The sequence below is a fragment of the Bombina bombina genome, chromosome 11 (genome assembly GCF_027579735.1).
Source record: "Bombina bombina isolate aBomBom1 chromosome 11, aBomBom1.pri, whole genome shotgun sequence".
NCBI classification, from domain to species: domain Eukaryota; kingdom Metazoa; phylum Chordata; class Amphibia; order Anura; family Bombinatoridae; genus Bombina; species Bombina bombina.
In genome coordinates, this window is record NC_069509.1 from 129,737,738 (window position 1) to 129,759,456 (window position 21,719).

Sequence of the window (21,719 nt, forward strand, 5' to 3'; positions counted from 1 at the left end):
TTCTGATGTGGCCAATTAGAGACAGTTATAAATAGGTCACTAGAGTGTGCAGCCAATGGCTGTGTGGAATATAACAGTGTTCTGCGCTTCCATTTCTAACAGAAATTGAAAAGCACACAATTTCAGAATGGAATTGCAGGAAAAGGAGACAAAATAAATAATGAAAGTATATTGCAGAGTTTTTTTTTTATATATACTATTTATCATTTTATATTAACATTTAAAAGTGTTTAATGTTTGTGTATGTATGATGAACTTGGACTACCATGCATGATTTATTTATGGTTTATTCTTGCAAGAGAAGGGTTTGGGGATGAGGTGAGACTCCAGCTTGTTTTCTGTAATGCTGGGAAAGGAGATTAACCTTGGTTTAACCTTTCTTGTATTAAAAGCATTCTGTTAAATGTAAGGGTTTCCTTACAATAAGATAAGTTTCTAGCCGTTGTAAACATAAAATAATATAGAATATAAAATAAAAATAATAAAGCTCTATGTACAAATCTTATAGTCACATATGGCTGTGATTAGTGGAGAGATAATTAACATTTAAAGGAACATAATTAACATTTAAAGGGACATAATAGTCAACAATGTTACAGTTTTGAATAAAAGCACTTTTGCAATATATTTATTTTAGTAAAGATGCTTTTAGTAAAAACTATCACCATTTCAATACTCACATATGTGGCACATGTCCTCTGCACCCTTATTTAAACACTGTCGGATTTATCATATCAGAGATGACTTTATTTGCATTATATAAGCCACAGCTGACCCTCCAAACAGGCTTGGCGTTTGAATGCTGGTGCACCAGACAGTGATGAATTATACTAAAAGTATTTTTGTTAATAGAAGTATAATACTAAAAATTATTATATTCAAAACTGAAATGAGATCATGCACATTATATCCCTTTAACATGAATATTAGACATGTGCATGGCGTATCGATTCAATTTGAATCAATTCATTTCGGATTCATTCGGATTCCAATAAATTCGGTTCGATTCAATTCGGTTCGGAAATTCGGAATTTCGGAGAGTGTTAGGTGGGATTAGACTAGTATTATGTACAGTATATTAGGTGTAACCCATAGCAGAGTGATATAACCTAATATACTGTACAATACTAGTGTAATCCATGGCCATCCGAATCTACCGAATAAATCCGAATAAATCCGAACTTATTCGGATTTATTTGTTAGATTCGGCACTATTTTAATTCGGAAATTCGAAACGATCCGAATCCCGAATTTTACGAATTCGGCCGAATTTCCGAATCGATCCGAAACGAATCGCACATTTGTAATGAATATCACCTATTTTACTATCTTCAAATGGCAAGATGGCTGGGAAGCTTTGTCTTAGACCTGTGCAGTCTGATGATCACAAACTCACCTGAATATAGAGAAATTGTGCAAAATATTTGGGGTATTTTTTTTGAGCATAAATAGCATAAAAGGGAGATAAATAGCTGTCAAGCAAACGTTTACCTTTCTAATATTATCGGAGGATCTCACGGTACTGGCGAGACTTGTTAGATAATCTTGCCAGATTGGACAGCTTTAGATCATTTTAAAGTAACATGAAAACCAAAAGTTTTCATCCATTTCTAATTAACTTTTGTTATCAAATTTGCTTCATTCTCTTTTCTTCATTCTTCTTTGTGGAAGAAGCAGAAATTTATTACTTGGACTGGAGCTGGCTGAACACATAAGGTGAGCCAATGTCAATCAGCAGTCAGCTCGCAGTAGTTCAGTGCCACTACTGGGCCTACCTAGATTTGCTTTCCAAAAAAAGAGTGAACCAAGCAAATTAGATAACAGAAATACATGTGAAATTTGTATAAAATTAGATGCTTTGGGGCCGATTTATCAAGGGCTGAATGGCCCCTGTTTCCGTGCGAGCCTTCTGAGGTTGATTGACACATACGATTGGGTTGATTGACACCCCCTGCTAGCGGCTGATTGGCCGTGAATCTCCAGAGGGTGGCATTGCACAAGCAGTTCACCAGAACTGCTTGGGCAATGATAAATGCTGACAGCGTATGCTGTTGGCATTCTACGATGTCTGTCGGACATGATGCGCTGAGCGGCTCATGTTGGACAGATATTTGATAAATCGGCCCCTTTATCTGAATCATGAAAGAAAAAAAAATATGTTTCATGTTCGTTTAAGGATTGAAGAGAAGTGGTGAGGTGATAAAGTAAGTCAGACATGGTTTCCCCCATTGACAAGTTCATACAGGTTTGACAATAAAACACAGTTTCATTGCCTTACTGTTTGTTTACTTCTCCTTTCTTCAGAATCTAAATATTTACCCCCTAATGATCTACTGTATAATATGTTAACACAACCCTGAGTGATAACATCAGATACCCTTGTTAGTTAAGTCATGTACGTGCAAATAGCGTGCTGTTTATAATGTACAAACATCTAGGACTATATCAAATTCTTGTTGTTATAAAGTTTATTTGGAAAACTAAGAGTAAAACAGAAAACATGCAGAGCTATCAACATGGAGTAAGCACAGACTTTTGAACCGGGTATGAGTTCCTGGATGGACATCCATTTTACATCTCATCTTCCTCAAGAACTTTTGGTCTTCTATGTACACAGAAGTCTGAAAACAAAAGCATTATTACTTTACTTTTCCTTTGGAATTCAAATGTGCTTGCTCATACCATTTGTTGTATTTCACTTATATATAATAAAGCTCTTTGAAATAAAATAAAATAAATCCCCCCCCACACACACAATTTCATTATATATTCTTTTTTTTAACTTGCCTGCTTTTGTTATATAATACCTCAAGATATAGTGACCCTGCAATATTTTAAGCAGGGATTGGTTTTAGCAAAGCACACGCGCATTTATATCTGTCTCTAATTCAGACATCCCAACCTGCAAAAACTAATTTCAGGGAGGTGGGTTCACCCGCTACTGCAATAGCCCCCCCCCCCCCCAGTTATATATTGGACATCTTAAAACCCAAAATAAGATAGAGACTTATCATTAAAGTAGCTTCCCACTAAAGTCACATTAAAAAAGTAGCTTTTTTGGACAACCACATACAACAAACCTATCTTCTAGTGATCGTACGCTTGTTGAATGCTTAAATATTTTAGACTCTGAAGTTTAATTACGTGCAGTGAATAAGGTAGTATTTGTGTTTTTATTTTATTAGAATAAGTGGGGGGCTTTTTGGTTACTGGTGCATGCTTTGAGGTTTCTATAACGTCCCAGCAACTAAAGGCATTCCTTAAAGAAACACTTTTCCGGATTTGGGCCACATTGGATCATGGTACTTGGAGTTTCAGGGAGATTGCATTCGATTTGCTGGCATCAGGGAGCCGCTATTACAATCAGGGAGACTTAGGATGTCTGCTAATTGGTCACAAAAAAATAGGTGATAAACATGAATGCCACTAGGCTTTTCAAGAGGTGAACTGTATTCAATTTTCAAACCTTTATAAACAAAATCATAGCATTAAATATTTTAAAAAGATTCATTGTTGTATACAGATTTTTTGCAATGCAGTGCTTGATTGGTGATATATGGTGTGCATATAAAAGTGACTTTTAAGGTAGGTAAAAGTCCAAATAAAACTAATTTTTCAGAGAATGTTGTTTTAAACAACTTGTCAATGTATTTCTATTATCAAATTGACTTGCTTCTGTTGGCATCTGGAGTGTGCATGCATCCTGAGCAATGAGTTTAAAGGAAAATGAAACCCATAAAAATTCCAATTTATTACTATTATTATCAAATGTGCTTCGTCCCCATGGTATTCATTGTTGAAGAGATACCTAAGTAGAGGTCTGGAGCACTACATGGAATTAAATGGTGCTGCCATCTAGTGTTCTTGCAAATGGATACCATTCTTCCAAAACTGCTGCCATAGTGCTCTGTGCACGCTCCTGAGCTTTACATCCCTGCTTTTCAAAGAAGATACCAAAAGAACAAAGAAAATCTATTGATAGAAGCAAATTAGAAAGTTGTTTAAAATTGCATGATCTGTCTGAATCATGAAAAAAAAACTGGGACCAAAAATAGGCCAGGGCATTTTAAGGCAGAACAGCTTAACCCAGTGCTACGGAATTTGGCGGCGCTATACAAATAAATGATAATAATAATCCATACACCAAAACTAAGTATAATATACTAATTAGATTTACAAAAACATTTACAGTTTGTAACACCCTTGTGTCACTGAAGTTTATAAATTGGTTGTCATTAAGCAGTGTAAACAATTTAATGTAATAATAAAAAACAGAAGCTACTGAAGTTCAAATTTAAATAAAAAATAACCGTTTATTGCTCATCACCATGTGACGTCACAGTCCCTCAAAATAACAAGCACCTGAGTGGGGCAAGACTGGTCCTGACCTGGCTCAAGGCAGTGAGAAGCAAGGATGTCCCTACCCCATACACAAATCATAATGCTGCAGACTGGAGGGAGAAAAGGCAACATATGCACACAATATCTATCTATCTATCTATCTATCTATCTTTCTCTATCTGTCTATTTATCTATCTATCTATCTATCTTTCTCTATCTGTCTATTTATCTATCTATCTATCTATCTATCTATCTATCTATCTCTCTTTATCTGTCTGTCTATTTATCTATCTATCTATCCATCTATCTTTATCTGTCTGTCTGTCTATCTATCTCTCCCTGTCTGTCTGTCTATCTATCTATCTATCTATCTATCTATCTATCATCTATCTATCTCTCTCTATCTGTCTTTCTGTCTGTCTATTTATCTATCTCTCCCTGTCTGTCTATCTATCTATCTATCGATCGATCTTATCTATCTATATATCTATCTTATCTATCTATCATATTGACTTTATCTATCTATCTATCTATATCATATCTACTTATCTATCTATCTATCTATCTATCTTATCTATCTATCTCTCCCTGTCTGTCTGTATCTATCTATCTATCTATCTATCTATCTATCTCTCTGTCTATTTATCTATCTATCTCTCCCTGTCTGTCTGTCTATCTATCTGGTCTATCTATCTATCTATCTATCTATCTATCTATCTATCTATCTATCTATCATATCTACTTATCTATCTATCTATCTATCTATCTATCTATCTATCATATCGACTTTATCTATCTATATCATATCTACTTATCTATCTTATCTTATCTTATCTTATCTATCTATCTATCTATCTCTCCCTGTCTGTCTGTCTATATTTCTATATCTATCTATCTATCTATCTATCTATCTATCTATCTATCTATCTATTTCTCCCTGTCTGTCTATCTCTCTCTCTCTCTATCTATAATCTATCTTATCTATCTATCTATCTATCATCTATCTATCTATCATATCTATCTATCTATCTATCTATCTATCTATCTATCATATCTACTTTATCTATCTATATATATCATATCTACTTATCTATCTATCTATCTATCTATCTATCTATCTATCTATCTTATCTATCTATCTATCTATCTATCTATCTATCTATCTATCTATCTCTCCCTGTCTGTCTGTCTATCTCTCTATATCTATCTATCTATCTGGTCTATCTATCTATCTATCTATCTATCTATCTATTTCTCCCTGTCTGTCTGTCTGTCTGTCTGTCTGTCTGTCAATCGCTCTCTCTCTCTCTCTCTCTCTCTCTCTCTATAATCTATCTATAATCTATCTATCTATCATATCTACTTTATCTATCTATCTATCTATCTATCTATCTATATCATATCTACTTATCTATCTATCTATCTTATCTATCTATCTATCTATCTATCTATCTATTTACATACATGTATGTATCTCTATCGTAAGGCCCTTTGTATTTCTTTTTTTTCTAACACCTGAGGCCTCATATCTTTGAGCCCTTCTAACGTTTTAATGCAATCTTTTTAAAATAATTTTTATTAGACAGTGTTATTATGAGTGCAACTGTACTTTTAGATGTATTTTTGATGTGTTGTGTGACACTTTTTTGACTTGTGTTACAGTTAACCAGAGCTCTGACGTCACGGTAATCATTCTAGAGTAAATTACGATTGTGATTGCGCATTCGCTTTTGGTTCGGTACCTTGGGTAGAACTTCCTGATTGGTGGCTACATTTAGCTGGCTCCTAAGCTTACATTGATGCTCAATCTGAATCATGGAAGAAAATAAATTGGGTTCCATATCCCTTTAACACTGCTGGGGATCAACAACTGAAAGCTAAGTTTCAGTGGAGTTTGATCTAGAGTTGTGCTAGATCTATAAATTGTATCATTAGAAAAAGGTTTAAAATGCAGGAATCTAAGCTTAGGAGCCAGCCCATTTTTGGTTCAGCACCTGGGTAGCGCTTTCTAAAATGTAGCCACCAATCAGCAAGCGCTACCAAGGGTGTTGAACCAAAAATGGGTTGGCTCCTAAGCTTAGATTCCTGTTTTTTTTCTTAATAAAGAGAACAAAGAAAAATTGATAATAGGAATAAATTAGAAAGTTACATAAAATTGCATGTTCTATCTGAATCATGAAAAAAAATTGGTTTTAGTACCCCTTTAAAATTTCAGTATAGGAGACAGTTTCAACATGCAAAAGCAGCTATTTCAAATGACAAAATAAAAGGTATAAGAGCCATTTGTACACAATGTGATACACTCCTGCATGTGAAAGGGATCATCAGAAACAGGGGGAAGGGGGAGAAAAATGACTGTATGCTGTCCCTTTAATAAGCAATTAAAACTCAACTTACTACAATCTTCTTTGCTATAGCAACAAAGTAAATAAATGATTAGCAAGTCACTGCTACGTTTCTCTCTGTCTTGTGAGTAGAATTCTTACTTTACAAATTGTGTATCTGTTGTAGGGTGTAGCTATCTATATCACCACACAACACAAGAATAAAGGTGGGTTTATTGCAAACTGTTCTGCTGTGTAGAGATAAGATGCGGGAGCAGAAGTAAGAGGAAGATTTATTACATTTATAGTGCAAGATGCATGTGTATGAATATGTATACAATAACAACAATGATTACACATATTCAGGTTTAGTCTACCTCTTGCTCAGTTTGTTTCAAGTTAAAGGGACACTAAACCCAAACAAAATTCTGTCATGATTCAGATAGAGAATACAATTTGAAACAACATTCCAATTTACTTCTATGATATATTTTGCTTCATTTTTTAGATATCCTTTGTTGAAGGAATAGCAATACACATGGGTGAGCCAATCACAAGAGGCATCTATGTGCAGCAACCAATCAGCAGCTACTGAGCATATCTAGATATGCTTTTCAGCAAAGCATATCAACAAAATTAAACAGATTAGATAATAGAAATTAATTAGAAAGTTGTTTAAAATTGCATGCTCTTTCTAAACCATGAAAGAAAAAAATTGGGGTTTCATGTCCCTTTAAGCACCTGGGTAGAGGATTTGAATAACTAAGTTAGAAATATTAACTTGATTTAAAAAACAAAAAAAAAAACAAAAAAAAAAAAACGTCTGAGATGGATAGGGTTAACCTGAGAACATGAAAACTGATCCAGAAAATAGATAACTTAGGTATCAGAGGTTCATACTTCTGGTTTATTTTGCTGCACAAATTAGGACCAGATTTCAATTGGAACGCTAAATATAGCTTTGATGAAAGTGATATTTGCGCTCCACTGTGTAATACCGGTATTACAAGTTTTCAGCAATGCAAACGGGACCTCGTGTTCGCATCACTGGGAAGCATTGCGCTCACAAGAGCGTGCTTCCATAGGCTCCTATGGGAGTCTTACGTGATAATTTATCACTCCACTTGTAACCAAGCCTAAAGTATATTCCATAGGCAGCTCGGAATATTGGGTATGTGTAATGCTAATCAGCAGGCTAGATTAATTGAGTACAGAGCCAATGATGAGATGTAAGATGGAGTTCACGTGTTTCTCTGCATGCCCAGGAGGGAAATTGATAGTAAGACTAGTAATAGGGTTGCCCACCTTCCTTTATTTCCATGGATCACCCTTATTTTACTAAACTTTTCTACAGTCTCCCGAGCTCCCTTATTTATCTGCTCTTAAAACATTATTCTCCCTCATTTTTTACAACATGTAAAATCTTTATTTAAAGGGACATAATACTCATATGCTAAATCACTTGAAAGTGATGCAGCATAACTGTAAAAAGCTGACAAGAAAATATCACCTGAATATCTCTATGTAAAAAAGAAGATATTTTGCCTGAAAATGTATTCAGCTCACCAGAGTAAGTGCTGTGTAAACAGTTATACTTCAGCTACTGTCCAGCTGCAAGATGAAAGAAAAAAACAAAACAAAAAAACAATAGCCAATCAGCATCAGCAGTGATGAGGTAATGCTTTGTATTTTCTGTAATCTCATGAGATTTCACTGAAATTACATGAGATTTCATAGAACTTGCTTAAACTGAATAGGAAAATAACATGACTGTGCCTGCACATGACAGATGCACACTCCCTAGCAAGTCCTGGGACAAGTATCCTGACTGGCTGCTTAAAGTCTCTTTACAGTGGGGTATGAATACTGAGGAAATTTGAGGTAAAATATCTTCCTTTTTTACATAAAGATGTTCAGGTGATATTTTCAGCTTTTTACATTTATGCTGCATCACTTTCATGTGGTTAAACATTTGGGTATCATTCATGTCCCTTTAAAACATGTAATATTGTACTCTTGTACTCTTTAGTTAATAATTTTAATGAATCTTACAGTTTTGATGTCTGTATTCCCACTGTGCCTTAACTGAGAAATAGAATTCATGGATTTGCAGAAAGGTATAGAAGTTATTAAAGCAACATGAAACCCAACTTTTTTCTTTTATGATTCATATAGAGCAGCGGTCGCCAACCAGTGGTCCATGGACCACTGGTGGTCCACGAGAAGATATTGGTGGTCCTTGACACCATCAATCAGGAATGAATCTCGTCTGATGGTATCACCCCTGTCGTGCCACAACTCCCTACAGTGCATGGCTGGACATCAGTGAAAACCGACAGAGAAGTTAAATTACAATCTCACTACGCATGTTGCGTACTACTGTGTAACTTCCGTAGCTAGATTGTATTTTTAACTCCTCCCGCCCGGCGTGCTGCTCAGAGAAAGATGCTTCCATTTTAAAGTCAACAGAGGTTGGTATAGTCTTGGCTTGAAATAGTGGAATTAAAGTGTATAAAAAAGAAAATCTTTCTCTCTTATATTTCATTTATTTTCTTCCCTTTACCTGTCTCTTTGTAGTAGTTTTCCTAATTCCTTCAGATGGACTTACATCACTGTTTGTCTTCCTCCCCTCCATCTTCTTTTTTTTAAAATTAAATAATAATTATTTGTTGTTCTAATAATTTCCATTCCACCTGAATTCCAGTAATTGCCAACTAGCAGATCAGTTATATCCCACCAGTATTATAGTAATTGCCAGTACCATCAGTAGTGGTTAGCTCACATCCATATTGAGAACTTTCTGATATAAACTTAATTTATGACTCCAATGTCTGACCATGATCATAAGTAGTTTTGAATAATTCCTAACTGGGAAGGTAACTTGGAAGTCTTGTGGTCCTTTTTAACATTATTATTTTTTTCCCACTTTCTGCCTCTCTGTTTCCAGCTCAAAATTTGGCACTCACCCTTCATCTGTCATTTGGAAGTATTCTCTCAGTTCTGTTATTCAGTTAGTTAATTCCAAAAAATAATTCTTAAAAATGTGTAAATATATATATATAATGTAAACTTAGCTATGGTTATACTAGTTATGTACAGTATGTGTGTGTATGTACAGTATGTGTGTATATATATATATATATATATATAGAGGTTTGTACCTTTTTAAAAAAAAATCATGTTAGTGGTCCACGGGATTCAAAATTGTGAGTTTAGTGGTCCCTGAGGTCCGAAAGGTTGGCGACCCCTGATATAGAGCATACATTTTTATTAATTTTGCTTCATTCTCTTGGTATGCTTTATGGAAGGAGCAGCAATGCACTACTGGGAGTTAACTGAACATATCAGTAAGCCTATAACAAAAGGCATATATATGCAGCCACCAATCAGCAGCTAGCTCCCAGCTCCTAAATCTACCTAGGTATACTTTTCAACAAAGTGTACCAAAAGAACAAAGCAAATTAGAAGTAAAGTGAAAAGTTGTGCGTTCTATTTTGATCAAGAAATAAAAATTTGGGGTTTTATATTCCTTTAAGCTAGACTGTATGAATGACGATTATTTGTATGAAGAATTTTGTTGCACTAAAATCTATTGAATTACACAATAGAGTGCTTTTTTCAGTAGCTATTTTATAATGGGTCAATTTCCGACATGAAATTTGTAAATTCCTTAGCAGACATCCCAAGTCTCCCTGAAGTTCAGGGAGTCTCCCTGATTGTAATAGTGGCTCCCTGATGCCAGCAAATGGAGTGCAATCTCACTGAAACTCCAAGTACTATGATCCAATGTGGCCCAAATCCGGAAAAGTGTTTCTTTAAGGAATGCCTTTAGTTGCTGGGGCGTTATAGAACCCTTAAAGCATGCATCAGTAACCAAAATGCCCCCCCCCCCCCGATAATTTAATAAAATAAAACACAAATACTACCTTATTTCCTGCACGTAATTAAACTTTGTATTCTAAACTATTTGACCATTCAACAAGCGTACGATCACTGGAAAATAGGTTTGTTGTATGTAGTAGTGCAATAGCTACTTTTTTTCTTAATGCAACTTTAGTGGGAAGCTACTTTAATGATAAATCTCTGTCTTATTTAGTGTTTCAAGGTGTCCAATATATAACTGGGAGGAGGTGACGGCGCAGTAGTGGGAGAAGCTACATCCCTGAAATGAGTTTTTGCAAGTTGGGATGTCTGCCTTAGTCTCCCTTTTTTATTAAAAAAACATTAGCAACCCTAGTAGTAGTAACCAATGTTTAAAGCCCCTTTAAGATGCTGCTTGCTGGCCTCTTATGCAGAGTTAAATCACCACGGACATGAGATTATTAACTAGACCTGCTCCTGAACTGTTGGTTGTGAAAGAGCAGTGGGAGTGGCTGCATAAGCACTTGTTTCTGCAATGTTAATTAATCATCTTAAAGTTTTACCTTAGATTAAGCTGAAAATAACCACCTGCACGCCTTTCTATATCATGCAGCAGGAATAGTAATAAAGTTTTTTTAAAAAGAATATAGTTTCCTCTTTGAAATGGCTGCCAAACTCCGCCCACTGATGATGTCACGACCCAAGCTGCATCTGGGCATTCTGCTGAATAGCATTGACAGTCTGCTGAATCCAACTAGTGAGACTTTTGGGATTGGACGCCATATGCAGCTCAGATCAAGACATCAGTGGGAGGAGTTTGAGGGCCATTTAAAAGTGGCCAGAAACTATATTATTTTTCAAATAACTTGTTTACCCTTCCTGCTGTATGATACAGAAAGGGGTGCAGGAGGCTATTTGCAGCTTAATCTAAGGTAAGACTTTAAGATTACTAAGGTGGGGTGTCCAAACTTTGCTCTCCAGAGGTTTTGGAACTACATTTCCGATGATGCTCAGCCAGCATTTTATCTAGCTGAGCATCATGGGAAATGTAGTTCCAAACCCTCTGGAGAGCAAAGTTTGGACACCCTTGGTAGACTGTCATTTTAAATGCAGGCAGTGGATGCTGTTTTGCTGCCCCTGAGAGCTGGAGAACAGGTTCCCTTGTTAGGAACCTTATTCACCCATTATTTGAAAAATGGAGCGCATAGATTTTAGAAGACTATGGGGTTGATTTATGAAGCAGCGGATGCTGCTTCCGACCCACTCCGCTTCAGGACCGGCTGAAGCGGAAGTTAAGAAGCAGCGGTCATAAGACCACTGCTCCTTAACTCGTCCGCCACCTCTGAGGTGGCGGACAGCAATCAACCCGATTGGATACGTTCGGATTGATTGGCACCCCCTGCTAGCGGCCGATTGGCCGCGAATGTTAATGGGGGCGGCATTGCACAAGCATTTCACTAGAAATGCATGTGCAATGATAAATGCTGACAGCAGATCATGTCCGGCCGCACATTAGTAAATCGGCCCCTATATGTCATTCTGCCCAGGATGATGCATTTCCTTTTTTGCCCAATGGATATTCTGTAATCTTAAATATTGAGTCTATTCCGATCCTTTACAATTTTGATGTGCAAACTATCAAATACAACTTGAATACTTTTTAGCTTTCTTTCCTATATTCCATTCTATAAGAAACCCTGTTTAAATGATTTAAACCAGCTGAGTTTTTATGTTGTATTTCCATTACCTCAGTGTTACTTATAGTCAGATAAGGTAAACATATGAAAACTTATTAGAGCAGGTTTTTCTCAGGGTTTTTTTGTGTAGGTTTATAGAAGAAAAAATAAGTAGCTAATGTAGAAATAAAATGTGGCGATTGATTCAATTGATTGATTCATTATTGATCACAACTGACTTTGAATGCAGGATTTCTTGGTTTACTTATAGTATAAATTTAATATAATTGTTGTGCAATTAACCCTATCCTGTGATTTTGTATAATTTATTAACATTTTTTTTTAACTTCCCAACACTTATTTGCGATCATAATAAATATTCAAATATTCATAATTTATGGACATGTTCCATAGTTTGAAAGTTTGATTTGTTCCCTAATTTAAAACAAAAAATACACAAAAACAGAAGGTGCTTAAAGTCATGCACAGATTCTTAAAGGAAAATGTAAACCAAAAATGTTCTTTCATGACTCAGATGTAACAAACATTTTTAAACAACTCTCCAATGTACTTCTATTATCAATGTTGATTCATTCTCTTGGTATTAATTGTTGAAGAAGCAGCAATGTTCTACTGGGAGCTAGCTTAACACAACAACAGTAAGCCAATAACAACAAGCATATACGTGTCGTGCAGCTACCAATCAGCAGCTTGCTCCCAGCAAGAAGCATTTTGGGTTTCATGCTCCTAATAATTAGAAAACTAGTTTATGAGCAGCTAAATTGTTTTGTGAATAAATGATAGTATAAGGTACAATTGTGCCTGAAACACCAAATGCTACCCAGGTGCTGAACGAAAAAACATAATTTATGCTTACCTGATAAATTTATTTATCTCGTGATGTATCGAGTCCACGGATTCATCCATACTTGTGGGATATTCTCCTTCCTAACAGGAAGTGACAAAGAGAGCACCCACAGCAGAGCTGTCTATATAGCTCCTCCCTTAGCCCCGCCCCCCCAGTCATTCGACCGAAGGCTAGGAAGAAAAAGGAGAAACTATAGGGTGTAGAGGTGACTGAAGTTTTTAAATAAAAATATACTGCCTGTCTTAAATAAACAGGGTGGGCCGTGGACTCGATACATCACAAGAGAAATACATTTATCAGGTAAGCATAAATTATGTTTTCTCTTGTAAGATGTATCGAGTCCACGGATTCATCCATACTTGTGGGATACCAATAACAAAGCTTTCGGACATGGATGAAGGGAGGGACAAGACAGGTACCTTAAACGGAAGGCACCACTGCTTGTAGAACCTTTCTCCCAAAAATAGCCTCCAAAGAAGCAAAAGTATCGAATTTGTAAAATTTGGAAAAAGTATGAAGCGAAGACCAAGTCGCCGCCTTACAAATCTGTTCAACAGAAGCCTCATTTTTAAAAGCCCATGTGGAAGCCACTGCTCTAGTTGAATGAGCAGTCATTTTTTCAGGAGGCTGCTGGCTAGCAGTCTCATAAGCCAAACGGATGATGCTTTTCAGCCAAAAGGAAAGAGAGGTAGCCGTAGCCTTTTGACCTCTCCGTTTACCAGAATAAACCACAAACAATGAAGATGTTTGACTGAAATCTTTAGTTGCTTGTAAGTAGAACTTTAAAGCACGAACCACATCAAGATTGTGCAACAGATGTTCCTTCTTTGATGAAGGATTAGGATACAGTGAAGGAACAACAATCTCCTGATTGATATTGCTATTAGAAACAACCTTAGGAAGAAACCCAGGTTTGGTACGCAAAACCACCTTATCTGCTTGGAAAACAAGGTAAGGTGAATCACACTGCAAAGCAGATAACTCAGAAACTCTTCGAGCCGAAGAGATAGCTACTAAAAACAAAACTTTCCAAGATAGAAGCTTAATATCTATGGAATGCATAGGTTCAAACGGAACCCCTTGGAGAACTTTAAGAACTAAGTTTAGGTTCCATGGCGAGCAACAGGTTTAAATACAGGCTTGATCCTGACCAAGGCCTGACTAAACGCTTGAACGTCTGGGACATCTGCCAGACGTTTGTGTAAAAGTATAGACAAAGCAGATATTTGTCCTTTTTAAGGAACTAGCTGAAAATCCCTTCTCCAATCCTTCTTGGAGAAAGGACAATATTCTAGAAATCCTAATCTTACTCCATGAGTAACCCTTGGATTCACACCAATAAAAATATTTGCACCAAATCTTATGATAGATCTTCCTGGTGACAGGCTTTCTAGCTTGAATCAGGGTGTGAATGACCGACTCAGAGAAACCACGCTTTGATAGAATCAGGCGTTCAATCTCCAAGCAGTCAGACTCAGAGAAATTAGATTTGGATGCGTGAATGGACCTTGGATTAGAAGGTCCTGCCTCATTGGCAGAGTCCACGGTGGAACCGATGACATGTCCACTAGGTGTGCATATTAAGTCCTGCGTGGCCACGCAGGCGCTATTAGAATCACCGAAGCTCTCTCCTGCTTGATTCTGGCAACCAGACGTGGGAGGAGAGGAAATGCTGGAAATACATAGGCCAGATTGAAGGACCAGGGCACTGCTAGAGCATCTATCAGTACCGCCTGGGGATCCCTGGACCTGGACCCGTAACAAGGAAGTTTGGCATTTTGACGGGACTCCATCAGATCCAATTCTGGTGTGCCCCATAGCTGAGTCAGCTGGGGCGAATACCTCCGGATGGAGCTCCCACTCCCCCGGATGAAAAGTCTGACGACTTAGGAAATACGCCTCCCAGTTCTCTACCCCTGGGATATGGATTGCTGAGAGATGGCAAGAGTGATCCTCCGCCCATCGGATTATTTTGGTTACCTCCATCATCGCTAGAGAACTCCGTGTTCCTCCTTGATGATTGATTTAAGCTACAGTTGTGATGTTGTCCGACTGAAATCTGATTAATTTGGCCGCAGCTAGCTGAGGCCACGCCTGAAGCGCATTGAATATCGCTCTCAGTTCTAGAATGTTTATCGGGAGTAGAGTTTCCTCCTGAGACCATAAGCCCTGTGCTTTCAGGGAGTTCCAGAGAGCACCCCAGCCTAGCAGGCTGGCATCTGTCGTTACTATGAGCCACTCTGGCCTGCGGAAACAAATTCCCTGAGACAGGTGGTCCTGAGACAACCACCAGAGAAGAGAATCTCTGGTCTCCTGATCCAGATGCAGTTGAGGAGACAAATCTGCATAATCCCCATTCCACTGTTTGAGCATGCATAGTTGCAGTGGTCTGAGGTGTAGGCGGGCAAAAGGAACTATGTCCATTGCCGCTACCATGAGTCCGATTACCTCCATACATTGAGCCACTGATGGCTGAGGAATGGAATAAAGAGCTTGGCAAGTGGTTAAGAGTTTTGATTTTCTGACCTCCGTCAGAAATATTTTCATTTCTACCGAGTCTATCAGAGTTCCTAGGAAGGAAACTCTTGTGAGAGGGAAGAGAGAACTGTTTTTTATGTTCACCTTCCACCCGTGAGTTCTCAGAAAAGCCAACACGATGTCCGTGTGAGACTTGGCTAGCTGGAAGGTCGACGCCTGAATCAAGATGTCGTCCAGATAAGGCGTCACTGCTACGCCCCGCGGTCTTAGAACCGCCAAAAGGGACCCTAGCACCTTTGTGAAAATTCTGGGAGTCGTGGCCAACCCGAAGGGAAGGGCCACAAACTGGTAATGCCTGTCCAGAAAGACGAATCTGAGGAATTGATGATGATCTCTGTGAATAGGGATGTGTAGATACGCATCCTTTAAGTCTACGGTAGTCATATATTGACCTTCCTGGATCAACGGTAGAATAGTCTGAATAGTCTACATCTTGAATGATGGTACTCTGAGGAATTTGTTTAGAATTTTGAGATCCAAGATTGGTCTGAAAGTTCCCTCTTTTTTGGGAACCACAAACAGGTTTGAGTTAAACCCTAGCCCTTGTTCCGCCTTTGGAACTGGGTGGATTACTCCCATGGTATGTAGGTCTTCTACACAGCGTAAGAACGCCTCTCTCTTTGTCTGGTTTGCAGACAATTGAGAAATGTGAAATCTCCCCCTTGGGGGGGGGAGTCGTTGAAGTCCAGAAGATATCCCTGGGACACAATTTCTAAAGCCCAAGAATCGTGAACATCTCTTGCCCAAGCCTGAGAGAAGAGAGAGAGTCTGCCCCCTACTAGATCCGGTCCCGGATCGGGGGCTACACCTTCATGCTGTCATGGAGGCAGCTGCAGGCTTCTTGGCCTGTTTACCCTTGTTCCAAGCCTGGTTAGGTCTCCAGACTGACTTGGATTGGACAAAATTCCCCTCTTGCTTTGCAGCAGGGGAAGCTGAAGCGGGACCACTCTTGAAGTTCCGAAAGGAACGAAAATTAGTTTGTTTGGTCCTCATTTTATTTGTTTTATCCTGAGGGAGGGCATGGCCTTTCCCTCCAGTGATGTCTGAAATAATGTCTTTCAGTTCAGGCCCGAATAGGGTCTTTCCTTTGAAAGGGATGTTCAAAAGTTTAGATTTTGATGACACATCAGTAGACCAGGACTTAAGCCATAACGCCCTGCGTGCTACAATGGCAAAACCTGAATTCTTTGCCGCTAATTTAGCCAGTTGGAAAGCGGCATCTGTAATGAAACAATTAGCCAACTTAAGGGCCTTAATTCTATCAATAATATCCTCTAATGGAGTCTCCATCTGAAGAGCCTCTTCTAGAGCCTCGAACCAGAAAGCAGCTGCAGTAGTTACAGGAACGATGCACGCAATAGGTTGGAGAAGAAAACCTTGATGAACAAAAATTTTCTTTAGGAGACCCTCTAATTTTTTATCCATAGGATCTTTGAAAGCACAACTGTCTTTGATAGGTATAGTTGTATGCTTAGCGAGAGTAGAAACAGCTCCTTCCACCTTAGGAACCGTCTGCCACGAGTCCCGTACGGTGACAGATATGGGAAACATTTTCTTAAAAACAGGAGGGGGAGCGAACGGTATACCTGGTCTATCCCACTCCTTAGTAACAGTATTCGCAATACTCTTAGGGACTGGAAAAACATCAGTGTAAACAGGAACCTCTAATTATTTGTCCATTTTACACAATTTCTCTGGGACCACTATAGGGTCACAATCATCTAGAGTCGCTAATACCTCCCTGAGCAATAAGCAAAGGTGTTCAAGTTTAAATTTAAAGGCCGTCATATCAGAATCTGTCTGAGGGAGCGTCTTTCCTGAATCAGAAATTTCTCCCTCAGATAACAAATACCTTACCCCCACTTCAGAACATTGTGAGGGTATATCGGATACGGCTACCATCAGACGGCTCAGCATTTGTTCTTAACCCAGAGCTGTCACGCTTTCCTTGTAAACCAGGCAGTTTAGAGAAAACCTCTGTGAGGGTTTTATTCATAACTGTGGCCATGTCTTGTAAAGTAAATGAATTAGACGCACTAGAGGTACTTGGTGTCACTTGTGCGGGCGTTACTGGTTGTGACACTTGGGGAGAGCTAGATGTTAAACCCTCATTTCCTTCTGTCTGAGAATCATCTATTGCAATATTTTTAAGTGCTAAAATATGCTCTTTATAATTTATAGACATATCAGTGCAAGTGGGACACATTCTAAGAGGGGTTCCACAATGGCTTCTAAACACATTGAACAAGGAGTTTCCTTGGTGTCAGACATGTTAAACAGGCTAGTAATGTAACAAGCAAGCTTGGAAAACACTTTAATCAAAGTAAATAATACTTAGAAAAAAACAGTACTGTGCCTTTAAGAGAAAAAAAGCTGCACAAACTCTGCAAAACAGTGTAAAAAAGCAGTAAACTCAACGAAATTTTTACAGTAGCATCATAAAGCCTTAGTAACTTTGCACAACTATGCAAATAAACAATTAACCCCTTAATGTAAAAACCGGATTGACAAAACGTCAAAAACCGGTAAAAAAACGTTCAGCACCCTGCCACAGCTCTGCTCTGTGGCGCCTACCTGCCCTTTAGGAACGATTTGTGGGGAAAAAAACCTTCTTTACAGCCCTCAAACACAGTAGGAACCTCTGGAGAAGCAGCTGGATGTCTCTGAGGAAAAGAAACTGAGGCGCGAAAATAGGCCCCTCCCACCTCACTCGATGTTATGGGGCCTAAAAGAAACACAACAGAGTGTTTCTTAAACTAGCCATGTGGGTTAATAACCCTTAAACAAGCCACAATGACCCCTTAAAGTCCCTCAAAAAACGTTATATTTGCAATAAAAACAAATGTTTTTTCCTATTAGTGTCACCAGTAACTAATGAGCCCTTTATGCAAGCTGGGATTCCTATTAAATTTCTGAATACAGCTTACCCTTCCCTCATGGGGATATTGCCAGCCTTTTCTAGAAATAACACAGTCTGTCTAGAAAAAAATAGACTGAACATACCTCAATGCAGTTTAGCCTGCAAACCGTTCCCCCAACTGAAGTTTTCCTGTACTCTTCAGCTCTTGTGAGAACAGCAGTGGATCTTAGTTACAAAGTGCTAAGATCATTATCCTCCTTGCAGAAATCTTCATCCCTTTTCTGCCAGAGAGTGAATAGTACACACCGGTACCATTTAAAATAACAAACTTTTGCTTGAGAAAATAAAAACTAACATTTTTGTCACCACACTCACTTTACCCTTCCTAGCAGTTAAGCAGGCAAAGAGAATGACCGGGGGGCGGAGCTAAGGGAGGAGCTATATAGACAGCTCTACTGTGGGTGCTCTCTTTGCCACTTCCTGTTAGGAAGGAAAATATCCCACAAGTATGGATGAATCCGTGGACTCGATACATCTTACAAGAGAAATGGGCTGGCTCCTAAGCTTACATTCTTGCTTTTTCAAATAAAGTTACCAAGACAAATTGATAATAGGAGTAAATTAGAAAGTTGTTTAGAATTGCATGCTTTATCTAAATCATGAAAGTTTAATTTTGACTAGACTATCCCTTTAAACGGACTAGCACTGTGGAATCTGTTGGCGCTCTACAAATAACCGATAATAAAAATAATAACAGTAAGTACTTTCATATTGTAATACAAAATGCTTAATTATACATTGTAAAAAGTCTTTGAAATATATTTTCATGATTCATTTTTCCCCTTTTCCTCTAATTGTGGATTTTCCAGTCCTGAAAACTAAAAGAGCACATGCCAGGCTTCACATGCCTAACCCTGCCACATATATGTCCCTGCTTTGCTGTTTATTAACTTATCATTTCTGCTGAAGCCAGACAATTACATTTTTATTAAGACAATGACAGCGGTAAGCAATGTCATCAAGTCCGGATTGGCTGCTCCAGATAAGTTAAGTGGTTGGTGGAGCTTGACTATTGAAAGTCAGTTGCAGCAAACAAGGCGTTAATCTGCTATAATATGGTTCTACTGGAAATCTGCAGAAAGAAAAACTTATCTGAAATCCAAACATTTTCTTTTGTGATTCAGACAAAGCAAACCATTTAATTTTTCCCCCCAATTTACTTCTATTATCAAATTTGCTTCGTTCCCATGATGTTCTGTGTTGAAGAGATACCTAGGTAGGCATCTTGTGCACTACATGGCAGGAATTAGTGCTGCCATAAAGTGCTCCTGCAAATGGATAATATTCTTGCAAAACTGCTGCCATAGAGCGCTCCAGAAATGGTCCGGCTCTTAAGCATACGCCCCTGCTTTTCAACAAAAGATACCAAGAGAACAAAGACAAAATAATAATAGAAGTAAATTAGCCATGTAAAAGGTCAGTATTAGTTCACAATGGCTGAGCAGATACAAAATGAAGGAATAGAGACAAGATGGAGGCTGGTTGGTTATATATATTCTTACAGTTTTGGGTTTCATATCCCTTTAAAAGGACAGTCTACCATAGAATTGTTATTGTTTTAAAAGATAGATAATCCCTTTATTACCCATTCCCCAGTTTTGCATAACCAACACTGTTATATGAATACACTTTTTACCTTTGTGATTACCTTGTATCTAGGAACCTTCTTCCAGCCCCCTGATCACATGACTGTGACTGTTTATTATCTATTGTCTTGTATTTAGCATTGGTTTGTGCTAAATCTTAAATAACCTTTTGTGCCTGAACACAGTGTTATCTATATGGCCCACGTGTACTTTCTGTCTCTTTGTGTTGAAAAGAGATTTAAAAAGCATGTGATAAGAGGCAGCCCTCAAAGGCTTAGAAATTAGCATATGAGCCTACCTATGTTTAGTTTAAACTAAGAACACCAAGAGAAAAAAGCAAATTTGATGATAAAAGTAAATTGGAAAGTTGATTAAAATTAAAAATCCTATCTGAATAATGAAAGTTTAATTTATACTAGACTGTCCCTTTAAATCTAGGAATACTTGAATTTTTACTGTATACATAGAGGTATGTTGGTGTATACATGCACACAGTACAGATATGTGTATGTATATATGTAAACAAATTATACAGCTATAACTGTAGTAATGTATACTAAGGCACTGATTATGTTTTTGCTCAGTAGTTACATACCATATCAAATCTGTTTGTATTTCAGAGTTCGTAAATTCTCAAACTGGAAATTTGCTGGACAATCTGGACTGTAGTTACATTTGTTATAAGTTGCATTATATATTGTTAATGCAGAGCATTGCAGAGTACATTGACTAATGAACCCATGAGTTTTACTTCCTTCTCTATTGGTTCTTGGGCAGGAAACATGTTGCACATTGCTTTGCAATTCTCTGTATTTATAAATAGGGTAAAGGGATGTTTTAGCATATTGTAGATATTCTGCAATATATGTGCCAGTCTCAGTGCAAGTGAACCTGATGGATTTGTACAGAGTGTAAGTTTAAATACTGTTCTTGTTTGGGTTCATTGGATTATGAACAAAGGTAGATACACAGCGCTCTTTAGACCAAATTTCATAGCAGAACAAACCGAATCATAAGGCTCTCTCCGATTATCAAAAAGGTGTCTTTCCAAAAAATATAAAGGAACAATATTGATACTTTAAAAACTACCTCGCTGCTTGTTGGGAAAGGTTAAATTCAAGTTAAATGTTTTATTTGGTTAAAAAGTTTAAATTGACTGTTTTTCGTTTTCTTTAAAAAAAAAAAAGGAGAATAGATCACCATGTTGTTAATTACTGTGTCTTATTGTGATATGGATGTCAATGAAGGTTTATGGACATTCAGAACACCTCACACCCCACGCAAGATGAAAGACGAAAATATCAAGGAACTATCTTGAGGCGAGATGTTTAGTAAAGTTTGTAGTAATGAAACTTAAAGGAAAAGTCTACACCAGAATTTTTATTGTTTTAAAAGATAGATAATCCCTTTATTACCCATTCCCCAGTTTTGCATAACCAACACAGTTATAATAATATACTTTTAACCTCTGTGATAATCTTGTATCTAAGCCTCTGCAAACTGCCCCTTTTTTCAGTTCTTTTAACAGACTTGCAGTCTAGCCAATCAGTGCCTGCTCACAGATAACTTCACGTGCACTAGCACAGTGTTATCTATATGAAATAT

The 21,719-nt window shown here is 37.7% G+C and overlaps 1 long non-coding RNA gene across 1 annotated transcript; it reads right to left on the minus strand.

Annotated features, from left to right (window-relative positions):
• Positions 1-2,450: 2,450 nt before the first annotated feature.
• On the minus strand, positions 2,451-20,766 carry LOC128641771 (uncharacterized). The gene is made up of 2 exons (XR_008399585.1): positions 20,710-20,766; positions 2,451-2,621 (listed from the first exon to the last, which is right to left on the minus strand). It is a non-coding gene; the product is annotated as an uncharacterized LOC128641771 (long non-coding RNA).
• Positions 20,767-21,719: the final 953 nt, after the last annotated feature.